This window comes from Plectropomus leopardus, chromosome 16 (assembly GCF_026936395.1).
Source record: "Plectropomus leopardus strain MGB_pleo_1.0 chromosome 16, ASM2693639v1, whole genome shotgun sequence".
NCBI classification, from domain to species: Eukaryota; Metazoa; Chordata; class Actinopteri; order Perciformes; family Serranidae; genus Plectropomus; species Plectropomus leopardus.
In genome coordinates, this window is record NC_142191.1 from 13319880 (window position 1) to 13334361 (window position 14482).

The 14482-nt window shown below is 40.5% G+C and overlaps 1 protein-coding gene and 1 long non-coding RNA gene across 5 annotated transcripts in view; one reads left to right on the forward strand and one right to left on the reverse strand.

Annotated features, from left to right (window-relative positions):
* The window catches only part of LOC148186847 (uncharacterized), a 72924-nt gene extending 66540 nt beyond the window's left edge, over positions 1 to 6384 (forward strand). The window contains exons 2-3 of the long non-coding RNA XR_015779055.1: positions 2785 to 2900; positions 5855 to 6384. This is a non-coding gene — a long non-coding RNA (uncharacterized LOC148186847). The remainder of the gene's footprint in view (positions 1 to 2784; positions 2901 to 5854) is intronic.
* Positions 1 to 13548, reverse strand: part of wasf1 (WASP family member 1) — an 85441-nt gene extending 71893 nt beyond the window's left edge. For 2 of the 4 annotated variants that reach the window (XM_042503792.2, XM_042503791.2), the window contains exon 1: positions 13064 to 13490. The gene's annotated coding sequence lies outside the window, so the exon portion shown is untranslated. Of the gene's footprint in view, positions 1 to 13063 lie in introns of all 4 variants that reach the window. The other 2 variants (XM_042503790.2, XM_042503793.2) reach the window with 2 other exon arrangements.
* Positions 13549 to 14482: the final 934 nt, after the last annotated feature.

Sequence of the window (14482 nt, forward strand, 5' to 3'; positions counted from 1 at the left end):
ATGAAAAGTTAACATCGTTTTTAGAAACTCGGTATTTGGTTACCAATAGCCATTTCCATAGCATTTCAATGACTGGAATTCCGACTGCCACAAAATTAATTCATATTGCATTATTTATAAGTAAGTTTAAAGACCCTCCAATTCTTTTTATGCCTCTGTGCAGGGAGGCATTATATTTTCCTGTCATCCATCCGTACCTCCGTATGGCCATTCTTGTGAACAGCTTGAGGGACTTTCCTCAAATCTGGCACAAATGTTCACATGGACTCAACAATGAACTGAATAGAATTTGGTGAACAAAGATCAAGGTCACTGTGAACTCATAAATATATTTTTGGCAATAACTCGAAGAATTCACACAATTTCAGTTTATTATTTGGTATTTTAGATAAGACGGGATAAAGGCAGACAGGAAATGGAAAAAAAGAAAGGTATGAAATGCAACACAGCTGGAGTTGAGCTAGGGAAGTCGCAGGCATTTGGTACACAACTTAACCATTCAGCTATCAGGAAGCCCCAAGAGCCTCAATTTCACTTGGACGTCCAAGTGAAAGAGCAGCATCACGATAAACCTGAAGCTGAGAGGTTTACTAAAGCAAAATAGGAGAAAGAAACAGCTCAACAAGTGTGTAGCTGCTGATGACAGCAGTGAGGACGGACTCTTCTAGAATGAGGATACTGATTGTAATTTTATGGAAATATGAAAACAGAGATTTGGTGTTTCCTACAAAGCAGCTATTAGACCACTTGGATGAATATAAGCCTGCAAAGATTTTTTTTTGTCTTGTCTTGCTTTTCCTGATCCATGCTGCATTTGGAAAATTTAATTTGAAGCTCTAGGCAACATCTGGCCTGGTGAAAAACTGCCTCAGCCCTGCTGCTTCCCTCTATTCCGCTGCAACGTTACCTTTGTTTGAACTCACTGTAGATCTGCAAAATCTGGTCAAGCTCCGCACACTGCTGATGCCAAACTAAAACATAATGTTAACTGCAAAACTGGCAGTCATCGTTAGCCTCATTGGATGCAGTCAGCAGTGATTGTGCTGCTCCTGCTTTTCTAAAATAGGACGTAGAAAGGAGGGGAATAATGATAAATAGACAGGTAAGACACAGACAGTGGGGGAGGATAGGGGACAGAGAAAAAAAAGACAGAGACAGAAAGAATAGACAGACAGAGAGCTAGTAAAGAATAATGGAAAGGAAGACCGATGGAAAAAAAAGAGGCTCTGCAGCAGCAGAAGCCCCAGAAGCAGGGCCAGGCCTGTCTGTCAGCACCTATCTGTCCTCCTGAGGCTAAGTTAGACAAACCAGCCTCTCGCCTCAAGTCTGCACTAACATTTATATAACCACACACAATAATGAAGTGACCTTTGACCTTATCCCACACCACTGGATGGACCCATGTGGGCTGCTGCATTACGGTTTAGCTGGAGGAGGATGGTTTTCCTTCAGGCCACTCACGCCAAGCTTGTTTAACTCCCAACACTGATCTGGCATTTAGCCAACTACGGCTGATTAAAACACACACACAGACACACACACACACACACACACACACACACACACACACACACACACACACACAAGCACGCATTTGCAAGAGAGAGTAGTTTGGTGCATACCCCTAATGACATCTTGCTTTATACTGTACATCTGAAGCTAGAGTCTACAGATGGCAAAGGGGGAGTGTTCGGATCAACTGATATTGTTAACCTAATTTTAAGGGACAGCTAACCCCAAAATCAAAAATACACATTTTTCCTCTTACCTGTAGTGCTGTTTGTCAATCTAGATGATGTGAGTTGCAGAGTGTTGGAGATATCGGCCGTAGAGATGTCTGCCTTCTCTTGAAATAATGGAAATAGATGGCTCTCGGTTTGTGGTGCTCAAAGCACAAAAATATAAATTTGACTCAACTGAAATTTCTCTTTGCAGAAATCATGACCTGGTTACTCAAGATAATCCACAGACCTTGTTGTGAGCAGTTGTAGGAACTATTTTATATTTTTGTATATTTTGTATTATTGCACAGGAGGAAGCCTGCATCTACTGCTAGCTCACCTACCACCACTGAGCTCGCTATTGTTACAGCTCAGCCGAGGAGGGCGCCACTAACGTTTACATTTATTCATGCTGTCATGAGCACGAGCCTAGTATGGTAGAACAAAAATAGTTCCTACATGAAACTGCTCACAACAAGGTCTGTGGATTATCCTCAATAACCGGATGATTTCCGGAGTGCCATCTAGTTTCTTTTTTCTTTTTTTCCAGAAAAAATCTGTTTTTCATTTTAGGTTGAACTGTCCCTTTAAATTTCAGAGACACCAATGTTCCATCAACCTCATACCCACACTTGCCCTTTTTCCTGTTGGTATCTTGATTTGCTGAACGACAAAAACAAGCCTTGAATAACATTACCGGCCGAACGACAGTCTCATAATTAGTGCAGTCCATCTGCTGCTCTTCAAGGGACTCTTTTTGCAGTACTTTCATAGCTCACCGTGGTATGTGTGTTTGGAAGTTTATGTGTTTTATACACACTTTTATGATGTCCTCTGAATAATTGATCATCAGTAAATTTTGCTTTCTAGATTGTGTTATTGATTAAATATACACCTGCATGTTAACAGGGCAATAAGAAGGCTGGAAAATTTTCAGGAGTATAAATTCTGTTTGCAAAACAACCCTTGAAAAGTAAAGTGTTTTTTTATTTACCACCCTTCAGGATGAACAAAGTACACCTGTAGGCTGAACCTTTTTCTCCTGTTTCAAACTCCATTTCAGAGTCTGTCCCGAGAGATGTCTGTATTATTCATCAAACAGGTGCACCGGCTACACACCTGTCATCCAAGGTGCACCTCTTCCCACTGATGTAAGGACTGTGCAAATAATAGTTAAAGGTATGTGTGGTTGCTGGATTTTCTAAAGATCAAGGACTTAAACTATGTAGAAGAAAACATTAAGTGGAGCAATCATAGTTCCTGAGGTCCTAAAGTAGCGTCTATAGTGGTTTTCTCATATGAACTTCTGACAGTGTCTCCAGAAAATGTCTAGATTTCAGGTTGGCAGTTAATATGTGAAAGGGGATTTGTGTATTCAGTTGTATTAAGCCTTAAATTGAAAATTTGCACATGTTCAAACTACAGAAAAGGTGTCAGATCTTCTAGTGTGTTGGCTTCATATCACTGTTGCTGATATACTATGAAAATGCTACTGAGAGACCAAGTAAATGTGAATGCAAATGGGTAATGTACTGAAGTGACACAGTTGTCCAACAGTAAAACTGTGTACCAGACAGGAACAACCAGACAAACCCAATCAACATTTCACAGTGTTCGAGTATCAAATTTAGTGTTTGGCCACAATCTTACAACTGGAAATTATAATGGCAAGATAACTAGAAAAACATTACAGAATTCAGCTAAAAGTACCTGCTAACATTGTCAGCATTACATGCTCTCTGCCACATCACAAAGCTTTGAGTGGTGTTAGTCCTTTTTACATTTTAGTGATCAGGGGCCCAAGCTAAGTCTGTGTTGGGCGTAGGATTCCTACACTTTAAGGCAAGTTAGATTTAAGACTTTTTAAAGCTTTAATCAGAGTGCCTGTCTGTGATGTCAGACATCACAGACAGGCCAGCAAACAGGTAAACTGTAGACATCAGCATGGACAGAGGTCTGTGAAAACCTTACAGTGGTTACGTCTCTCAATGTATCTCTCAATTATTCAGTCTCTCTTTGAAACTCGGTACAGACCGATTTGGATCGATGTTTTAGCGCTGCTTAGGCAGAGATGGGTGGTAATTAATGGTGGTGCATCATTGCATCTCGCTGGGTAAGGTGCTGAAATTAGTGCATTCACCCGGGTGTTGTGTGCCATCAAAGCCGATCAGAGCTGGAGGCGATAAATACCTGTGTCTACTGCAGGGTCATTTGACCCAAGTGTGAATGTCAATTGTACACATTCCCATTGCTTTGAATGAGGCTTTAAAGTTAGGGACAATTCTGCCCAAATATTGCACGGCAGAGATGAGGGTAAAACAGAACTTGGAAATATCTGGCATTTGTTGGCAGGTTTTCATAGCCATTTTGTGCTTCTCACTCTGCATCCCAACTCCATTGATTTCCATCGTGCCAAGGCTGAAAACATTTTTAATAAAATATACTGAGCCTCGTATGCATCCAAAGTCTTTGTTAAATAGCTTATTTTTGTTGAATTTCAACCTCTCCAAGTCATCCATTTATGCAAGCATTTTGGGCATTTGTTTTTTTTAATAGCTGTTCTCAGTCATTTTGAGATTTTACAATGCAATGTCAGAAAAACATAATTCACAAAAACCTAGTATTTAGTATTTTTAAGAATTCTGAAAGGTTGTTTTAAGATATTGTAATACCAGGCCTTATTTTAAATTAATAAATGCAATGGCTTTTAGGGCTTTTTAAGGATCTGCAAGAATCCTGTGGACTAGTGGATAACCAGCAATGATGAGATTTATGAAAAAAGTGGAGTGGTTTTGTCAAGAGGACGATGGTTCACACTTACAGCTCACTGGCTCGCTACACAGTCCACAGCACTAATACTAAAAAAGAAGATGCAGAGGGATACACATGCATAAACACATGAGCACTGACACACACTGATGCACCGTTGCTCCAGATCAAGGACAAAGGGATGATACATATGGATGCTGTCAGAGATAAGAAATATGAATACTATCTATAAAGTGATCTCGGTATTAACGTATACGAGTGAAAATTAAATTATATAATATTACATAATAGGAGCCCAGGCACACTCCGAGCTGCAGGCATGTGTCTATAAATGAAAGACGGTTATGTAATGGACTGCTGTGTCTATTACCCATAGCTTTATGTGAGAGATTGGCTTTGATTTCATCATTATATCACTGAAATTTTAACATTGTTTAGATAGGCCTGAGAGTAGATAAGCACAAACAACCAGCACCCCTGTGTCTTTACATTTACTTTTGTACACCACTGAATGGAGGAGAAAGCCTTTCATATGTAATCTTTCACTGAACAACAACCTCCCTCCACTGACTGCCTATCTTTAGCAGATGCTTCTTTCGTCAGGAAGAATATCCTAACCTCTATCCGACCTCTGCTCTGCAGCAGTGATTTGTCCTGGTGAACTGGCTGCACTGCTGCATGATGAGCGTTGATAACAGATGAGGTGATTGCTGAGTAAAACCGTTTGGAGCATTTTTTTTCTCTCTGAGGACTTAAGTGAATGTGGCATTTTCTGTTAACCATCAAAAGACAAAAGGAAGGCGAGCTCGCCTCCACTTCCGATCTTCTGAGATGGAAGAGAAGCGTACACTCGCCGCTCCTGCTGGGCTTTTATCCAGCGCAAATCAGATGAGCCTTGTGCTTGGGCCTCATGCAAATCCAGAGTGAAGCCGGATCCTCGCTGTGGGCTGTAAATGAACAGCCAAATATTGGCTTCTAATTGAAGGCAGCAGTTGTCTGTGTGCACAGGCGCCCCTGCTGTGAAATTGTGGACAAACACACCAGGATGCTAAGAGGCTACTTCCCCTCTTGCTCTTAGCACTTTCTTCTGTTCCTTTTATAAGCTGCAGCCTCTTGTTAAAGGACTATTTTCTTTATAGACAGTTTATGGCAGACGAACATGACAAAGAAGATAGGAGCAAGGTTGTTAACTGCAACAACAATCCTGCGCTAGATATAAACCAAAATAATTGTGTGGTACATTATGTGCCTGAAACAAAAGCCGGTTGCGTTTTTTATCTTCTACTTCGTTCTTGTCTCTAATCCCTCACTGTCTCTGCCTCTCTACCTCTTCCTTGCTATTCTTTCCTTGTACTCCTACCCAGTGCAGGGAGAGAAACTGAGAAGAAAAATGAGCGCCTATGAAAATCCTAATGAAAATGCAGCGTGTCTGTAATTGAATACGGACGTCTGAGTTCTGACACGAGGGATTCAAGCTGCGGACTGGATAAACGTGCCTCGCTTCCCATTTCTCCAGCCCCCATCAATCATCGCACATCACCACGACGGCCAGTGCGTCGGCCGTTCCAGCTCAATAAGAACCCATCAGTGAAAGAGAAGGAAGGGAACAGAGGAAGACAGACATCAAGGGAGGGGAAAAGAGTGCATAGAGCGACTGACAGGGAAAAAAAGGAGAAATACACGGTACGTAGTTTTGCCCATCATGGTGGAGTTCACTGTTTTGCTTAACTTTGCATATTCAAATGTAGTCAAACATACACATGCTCTGGGTGCAGCTGCAGGGATAATTTTGATGTCAGTTGGCGGCATTTAGAGTGAGATTATGCATAGTACTGTGACCTGAAAGAGCAGGAACATTATATTGTTTTTCTATATTAACACTTCCTGAACATACACAAACACACAGCAGCAAACACACACATGCACTGTGAGGGCTTGTGCCAACAGAGGAGAACCCCGTATCCAGTTCCCTCCTGGAGCACACCATGGCTGCATTGTGCTGAGAAAGGTATCAGACTACGTTTACCATCCAAACGTACACATGACACCAGGGGAGTGGCCTCGAAAGTCCGTCCTATTGTGAAGCTCATTTTGGCTTTCAACTGAGAGATCAAGCTAGGTCAGTTACAGGACACTGTGGTGCTCCATTTCCCCAAAACCTGGCCATTACTGACTCGTTGTGAGGGCCACTTCATGCAGTTTGCAGGAAACAGCCATAAGCACATTAGGAGGCAGCAAGCAGAACATTCAGGGCTGAAAAATGAAGCCAGTGCATAAGTGTGAAAAACTGCATTTCCTCAAATGGCCACTTGTGGTTGGCTCCAAAAGCAAGTCAATCCTCTTATACCCCCGTATTACAATGGCCAACTTCACAGCAAAAATAAACATCTTTACAGCCTGGTACAAAAAAATGTTTTGGTATTTACCCCAATATGACCACTGACCATTTCATGACCACTTCTTATTGCGGCTAACTTCTGGTTTAGCTATGCTAATTTGAACGGGGATGACAAATATTTAATAGTGCGGCTACTTTAGACTTTTGAATTGTTATAGGTGCAAATAGGACCATTTATCCATTGATTTACAGATGTCCCTTTCACACTGTAAGTCAATAGGAAAAAGTATTTTTGGGCATCATGGCATCATATGATGGGGCTGGATGTCATTCCACTATGTAACATTGGCTCCAAAGCCCTGCACTGTTTCTGGAGCCTCTGAATATCTCCACCCTTCCTTCCAAATACGGTTACTTAAGGCTTGAAAAATCCAAGAAGGAGACAGCAAAAAATTCCAAACTCGATGCTTGAAAATGACAGTCCACAAACCAATGGGTGTCGTTACAGTGGTTACAATCTTTATATATAGAGCCTATGAGAGCAAATCTTCTATAATCAATATATTTTAAGCCAATATTGCAGACTGTTTTCACTTTTATTTTCTGTGTGGTAGTGTGTTATCTGCTCGGAACCACATTTAGACTGTAATGACACTGAAGTTCTCAGTCTAAACAAATGCCTTTATTTTTAAAGCTGGAAAGCACGAGCGTACCCTCTCTATTCACCAAGCTGAAACTGACACATATAAAAATACCCACTATAGGCTGAACATTATAAAAGCAAGACAAATTCTTTCTAAAACTCATCAGAGCCTCAAGTGATGTGGTGAGTGGCAACTCATGTATTCAAACACAGCAGCTGTGGTCTGACTATTTGGCAGCAGAGGTGTTGCATCACTGTGACTAAGGACCTGCTGTACAGATATGGATGCAAACAGACTGAAAAAATACAAAGCAAGTGACAGAGGAGAAGAAGAAAATAACTGCTGGCAGTACTTTCAACTTGAGACAGAGAGAGAGCGCAGAAATGATAGAAGAGGGCAGATACAGAGATGAAGCTCAGTTCCCACAGTTGAGTAGGGGCGTCTCTACGCTCAGATGGGGCTTTTGTGTTTTTGCCCTGTTGGCAGAGACACGGTCAGACAGGTCTATTTCAGAGATATCCTGTCAACTCACTGAGAGACCCTGTCAACGCCCTCCCTTACCCAGGGTGACAGTGAGAGAATGAAACAGAGAGGATGAAAGAGCAGGAGTGGCAACTATAAGAGAGACGAGGAATAAGATTAGGTGGGTAAAAGGTGACTGGACACAAAAAGGAAAGAAGAAGTAAAAGGTGGTGGAGATAATGCAACACTTCTGTGTGATACTGTCAGCATAAAGAAGGTAGGGCTGGATATAGGTACTCAATGCATTTAAGGTATCGACCAAAATAACCCAAACGGAGCATTGCCAGTCAAAACAAAGATCTATCTTTATCTATCTTTCTATCCTTTTTGAGCCTTTGGGTCTGATCCAGGACTTAAGTACTTTGTTGGTATCAGTATCACTTTAAGGGTACTGGTATTGTAATTTTTTAAACAATATTCAGCCCTAATAGAGGGGAAAAGTTCAATTTATGGTTATTTGCCATCATCAAAAAAAGTGGTCCTCAAAACTTGTTTGGGGTGCCAAAAACACTTGAATATCACTGAATTGATTTCATTTTGCCTACAGTAAAATTAAATGAACTATATATGTGTGAAAAATATAGTTCTTGCTTTGATCATGAATTAGATTAAAAAATGTGTAACCCCTTGAAACCTGAGCAAATTGGCTTGATGGCTTTGAAAACAAGAGATGATGGCAATGGGCAACGAAAGAACAAATTACCCAAAAATGAGCAAGAAATGAATAAAAAAGTACAAGAAAATTACCTGAAAATTAGACCCCCCCACACACACACACACACACACAAACCCATATGGAAGTTTCAAAAAACAATAAAGAAATGACCTTCGAAGAAACTACCCTAGCTTTTTAATAATAACTTCCAAAATCTACTTATTTCTTGCAATTTGCGGAACATTTGTTGTAAGTTAGAGCAGTCAAAGGTTTAAATACTTGTGAAAGACATCTGAGAGCAGCACAAGAAAAGGGATGTCGCTCCAGGTTTCAAACGGTTAAACAAATAAAATCTGCTGTAACACAGAACAGAGAAGATTTGTGATAAACTCAGGGACACTATAACAACATTTTTCTTTTTTTCTTTCTTTCTTTCTTGCATGTTCCACTGCAGGAAAGAGAAAAGTCACATAGTAGTTTCTGTAAACTGTCAGAGCATAAAGTCATAACCATGGGTGGACAGATAGACAAACGGGGACAGTCAGTGGCAGTAAGACACAAGGAGCACCAGTCAGCCGGGCTAACTGAGCCCTGGTGTCCCTCTGTCAGGCCGGTTCAGACCAGGGACAGAGGCAGTATTATTGAGCTGTAGGCCGGGCCAGGACGAAGAACAATAGCTGCTGTGTGCCGGATCCTCTGGAGCATCCTAACAGCTGGGAGATAGGAGGTCTGTCTGTGGCTCCACTAAATGGCACGTAAAGGGGCGTTACACATAGCACACTCAAACATTTTCTCCCTCTCTGCCTTTCCCAGAATCCACCTTCCTCCCACCTCCTCCTCCTGGTGCCAAGCAGCCATCACTCATTTTTCTCTCATCTTTTTTTCCTTTCTCTTTCTACACACTCTTTCATTATGCCCCGTGTTATCCTGTGTGTCCTCCAATCACCCCTCTCCACCTCTGTGGAGAAAGACAAAAGAGAGCTCCAGAAAAGAGAGATATTCTTTTTGCTAGCATGAGAAAGCCAGAGACTGGCAGAGGATCAGAGCAATGTCAACAAATGAGAGAGGTCCAAAAGCCTCTGCAGGAGGCATGCCAAAGCTCTTCTATCACGAGGGCCTCTGGAACACAGAGAAAAACACAAGAACTGCAAACTGCGCAGGAATGTCATCCCTCGCAGCAAAGAGTTCACAAACAGCATCAGATAAAACCACAGCAATATGTTCTGCTCTATTTTGGGAGCACACCTGTAGGTAAGGCCATTTTCTGGGTAAACCAAGAGCTATTTATGTATCAAAGAGCGGGTTATCTCTACAGACCCTTCAACTTTACTACTTTACACCTGTGTATTGTGTTTTTTCTACAAGCTTAAAATAAAATACCACATACAAAAACAAAACCCCAGGAAGTAAGCCACTTGGGGAAAAAAAAACTTGCCTCACAAAACAGCAGCAGTGATTTGAGGCCACGTACTTCAACAAACATCCACTCAGAGCAGAGCGAGGGTGAATTTGATCACTGCTGGTTCTGTAAATGTCATTTCAAAGGAGGGACACTGGATTATGTCTCAAACGCAACTTTCATTTCGGCCAATATGGCAAATGCACATATGTTTCACACACATTTATGCTCACTCTGAGCTGTTGTAAAACTTAGCCGATAGCTTCCACACAGTCATGTGATAGTTTGGATGCCACAGTTGCAGACAGATGAATTTAACAGCTGCAGGGGCTCTCAGACTGTTTTGTTCATAGAGTCAGGGCAGCTTTCACATACAGTAACCTCCATATTTACTACATAAATAATTTAGGTTTATCTACAAAGTTTACACATTTAGTACAGAAGCTACTATGTACTGACATTTTCTTGATTTAAATTGCGAAACTAATGCGGCTGCTTTACGCATACCACTGTCTCATGGTCCAGACAGTGTAGGTGTAGAGGCAGTGTGGCTAATTTTAGTTTCAACGATTAGCTCTTTCTGTTTGCTGATATTGACATGGCGTCTAGACTTAAGGAATTCCCTCTTGAGAGACAATAAATATCTGATCTGATCCGAGGACAGCAATCCTTTAACCTCATTATACAGTAAATGAATTTAAAAAAATCCCTCCGCTCATACACATCACATACAAAGTCTCTATTTTAGCTACAACCCTCTCTGCCCCGAATTTTGTCTCTCAGGCATTATCACTGCATTTTAATATAATTCTAATACATCAAAGGCCCAAAGTTACAGAGGTGAGACCAAGTCATTGTTCTGGATTCACAAGTTACCCTCAAGTCTTTGCACTCCAGTCCTGAGTCAAGACTGACAAGTCCCGGGTCTAGTCCTATGTTCTGAACTTTGAGTTTGAAGTTTCTTAAATAAGTCAAAACAAGTCATTGTTTTGCAAGTCACAAGTACATTTCAAGTCTTTGCACTCAAGTTCAGACTCAAAACAGGCAAGTCCAGAGACAAGTCCCAAGACTGACAACTCTGGATTCAAGTCCTGAGTCCTAAACTTTGGGTTTAAAGTTTCCTCAACTAGTCAAAACGAGTCATAGTTTTGCAAATCAAAAGTAAGTCTCAAGTCTTTGCACTCAAGTCCAGAGTAAAGACAGGCAAATCCTGATTATAGTCCCAAAACTAAGACAAGCCAGTGCTGAGTCAAGTCCCAACTTAAGACTGGCAAACCCCCAGTGAAGTCCCAAGTCAAGAAAGGCAACTCCTGAGTTAAGTCCCAAGTCAAGACTGACAAGTTCCATGTCAAAACAGGCAAGTCTCGAGTAAAATTGACTTGACAGTCTTAAATTTTGAGTTTCAAGTCCTAAACCAGTGATAGTACACTCTTCTATAAAAGTAATGCTACTATTAAATTAGCAAAAATCATCATTTTTTTAAATTTGTACTTATTTTTTAGAACAAGTTTATTAAAAAGTAAGCTGTTAAGTTAACATTAGCCAAGCATTAGCTCATTACCTATGTTAGCATTTGCCTTGACGTACTGTTTTTGTGCAGCTTCAAATGTAAAATGAAGGTGGAGATTGGGTATCTGTAATTTTTTAATCCTGCACATTTTGCATATTGCAATTCCTTATTTGTTGACAACGGAGTATTTTTTTTTTGTCTGTGAACTAAATCTTTGGGGGAAGATATCAAGTATTTTCAAGTAAAAAGGCTCAAGTCCAAGTCCGGGTTATGAGTCATTGGTGTTAAATTAAAATTCAAAGTGCAATTACTTTTTGATTTTGTCGAAATTTAGTCGAAAGTTATCAAATGTGTGACTCAAGTCTGGTTTGAGTCCAAGTCATGTGATTCAAGTCCACACCTCTGCAAACTGACCCCACTTATCTGCTGCCAAAAGCAGCGGGCACAGCAGAGTACATAGGCTTTTATCAATGGCTGTGCAGCTGATGATTCATACATCAGCAACCACAGAGCTTAACAGAAATTTCAACTGCAGAATGCTTTTACTTTACTACTGTATTATTATACAGACGAGCCATAAAATGTTGCTTGCTTCAATGAAGACAAAAGTGTTTCTTGCAGCATCCTATCCTGCCTTGGGTTTAAATGGACAGGCTGCAGAAAAGATGGTCAGTTTAATGCAAGCCCTCTGTACCATACAGCATCACTCGACTCAGCATCATGTAATAATACCTTTCAAGCTGTCACCAGATATGAATGCTGACCACAGCATGCACTGACAAAAAGACACTGCTCCTTGTACCCACAGTACTTGCTGCTCTTGAAGTAGTACAAAGAAGGTTTCGAATTTCACAAAGCATGATTTTCACTGGGCTGAAGGCTACCATCCCCCATGACTGCAAACCAGGCTGGCTGGAATAGACCCCAGCCCCTATCCTCTGCGAGGCAAGTCAATGCATTCTTAGTGGGAAAATTAAATCACGTCGTGCAGCGGCCAGCGGTTCACTGTACCAACGTGAAACTCCACAACCCATTGACGAATTTAAAAGAAAAAAAAACAGATGAGAAATGCGGCATGTTTCTTTAACGTTAGATAATTTGCAAATATTTGGTTTTCTCACTAACATGATATTCCTCGGAGTAAATATGTCAAGACGCTGCTGCAGGAGCTGCAGATGTGGAGCTTTGCAATTTATCACCCTTCAATCGGTACTATTACATATTTGGCTTTATGCATTCATTATTCAACATATTAATGGCACTTTTAATGGTTTTGACCACTTTTAAGCCCCAACATTGCCATGTTTGTCACCTTAATGTGTGAGTCAGAGATGGCCAGACAGTGTTGAATTACCAAGACCGTTATTAGTCAAGCAGCTCCAGTTTTATGTTACAACATGGTGACTCGGTTTTAAGGCAGTTTATTGCCGCTGAGCTGAGATGCAATAAAGTCACATTTGCAAGTAAAATAAGCGGCTTAAGTACAAAGTGTTCAAAATAATTACCTGATACGTTCGTTAAAATTCCTCTTATTTTCTTTCCATCCTCACTGAGCAGCGGAGCATGCCACCGTGTCCAAGAATTTAAATCCCCGGGTCGGGTCCATGATTGTACTGTCTCTGATGTATCAAATGTACTCCTGCTGGAAGAGGCGGCGGCGGAGGAGAACCCAGGCACTTTTTTCCAAAGGGAATCTCGGGGCAGATATTGGCGGAACTGGTATCAAATCCAGTCCGGTCGAGCTAACAACAGGTTTCGTAACAACAAAAAATATCGGTAGGTTTTATCTCTATGCGACAAAGATATTGTTTTCAAAGTAACGAGTGAGGAATGACGTTTATTCGCAAGAAAATGTCCCCATTATAATCGGTGATAATGGTACTTACCACTCTATTGTTGGGGCGCGAGAAAGCGTCCCATGCAACTGCTGCTGTGCTCGTGGGAGGTTCGCGGATACCGTGCGCGCTCGCTGTATTGGCTAGTTATCCCATACCGTCATTTTATGCTGTCCAATCTCTGAGATTTGATTGATTTGATTAATACTACGCCGACTGTACATAAGAATCACATTATTATACAATTAATCGATCTCCTGCGCAGCGATTTAATGACTTGGTATCATATTGAGTTGATTACAAAATACAACACAAAGGTCAATGATAATAATGACCACCAAAGACCTGAGAGACTGTGTGGTTTTGTTTATGGCTGTAGGTAAAAAACTGTTCTTCATTTATTATAATAGAGGGACGCATATATACATCTTTCATATATATATATACATTTATGAAAAATGTATATATATATATATATATATATGAGGAACAGTTTTTTACCTACCTACTCTCTCCCCAGTGCTTGAAAAATATCTGCCACCAGTGATTTTCAATATGGATTATTATGACTAATCATAAGCTCAATTTTCAATTACAGTGTCCATAAAATGTCACAAAATACTCCAAACCCCAAAGATATTAAATTCAGTTAAAGATGTTCCTCAAATATCAGGATCTGGAAAAGGAAATGCTTCGCCTTTTTGCTTTAGAAAGATAATCAGAATAGTTGCAGTGACTTTTCCATATATCAACTAATCAGTCTACTAAGTAATCGTTGCAGCGTTTGGTATTGTTTCCGATATGATGGCACGTTATTGCACATTCTGAGTACAAAGCACATTTTGTTTCACCACAGCATCACTGTGTTTTTGTAAACATTTTAGGCTACTCTTTAAATCCCCCGTGATTCATTATTATTATTATTATTATTATCATTATTATTATTATTATTATAGTAGTAGTAGTAGTAGTATTTATATAAACCATCCCTTGCGCCATGGGATATCAAGACAGAAAATAAATAGGCCTAATTAAGGTACCATATTAAGAAAGGATAACCTAATAGGCATGATTCCATTTTCCATAGGA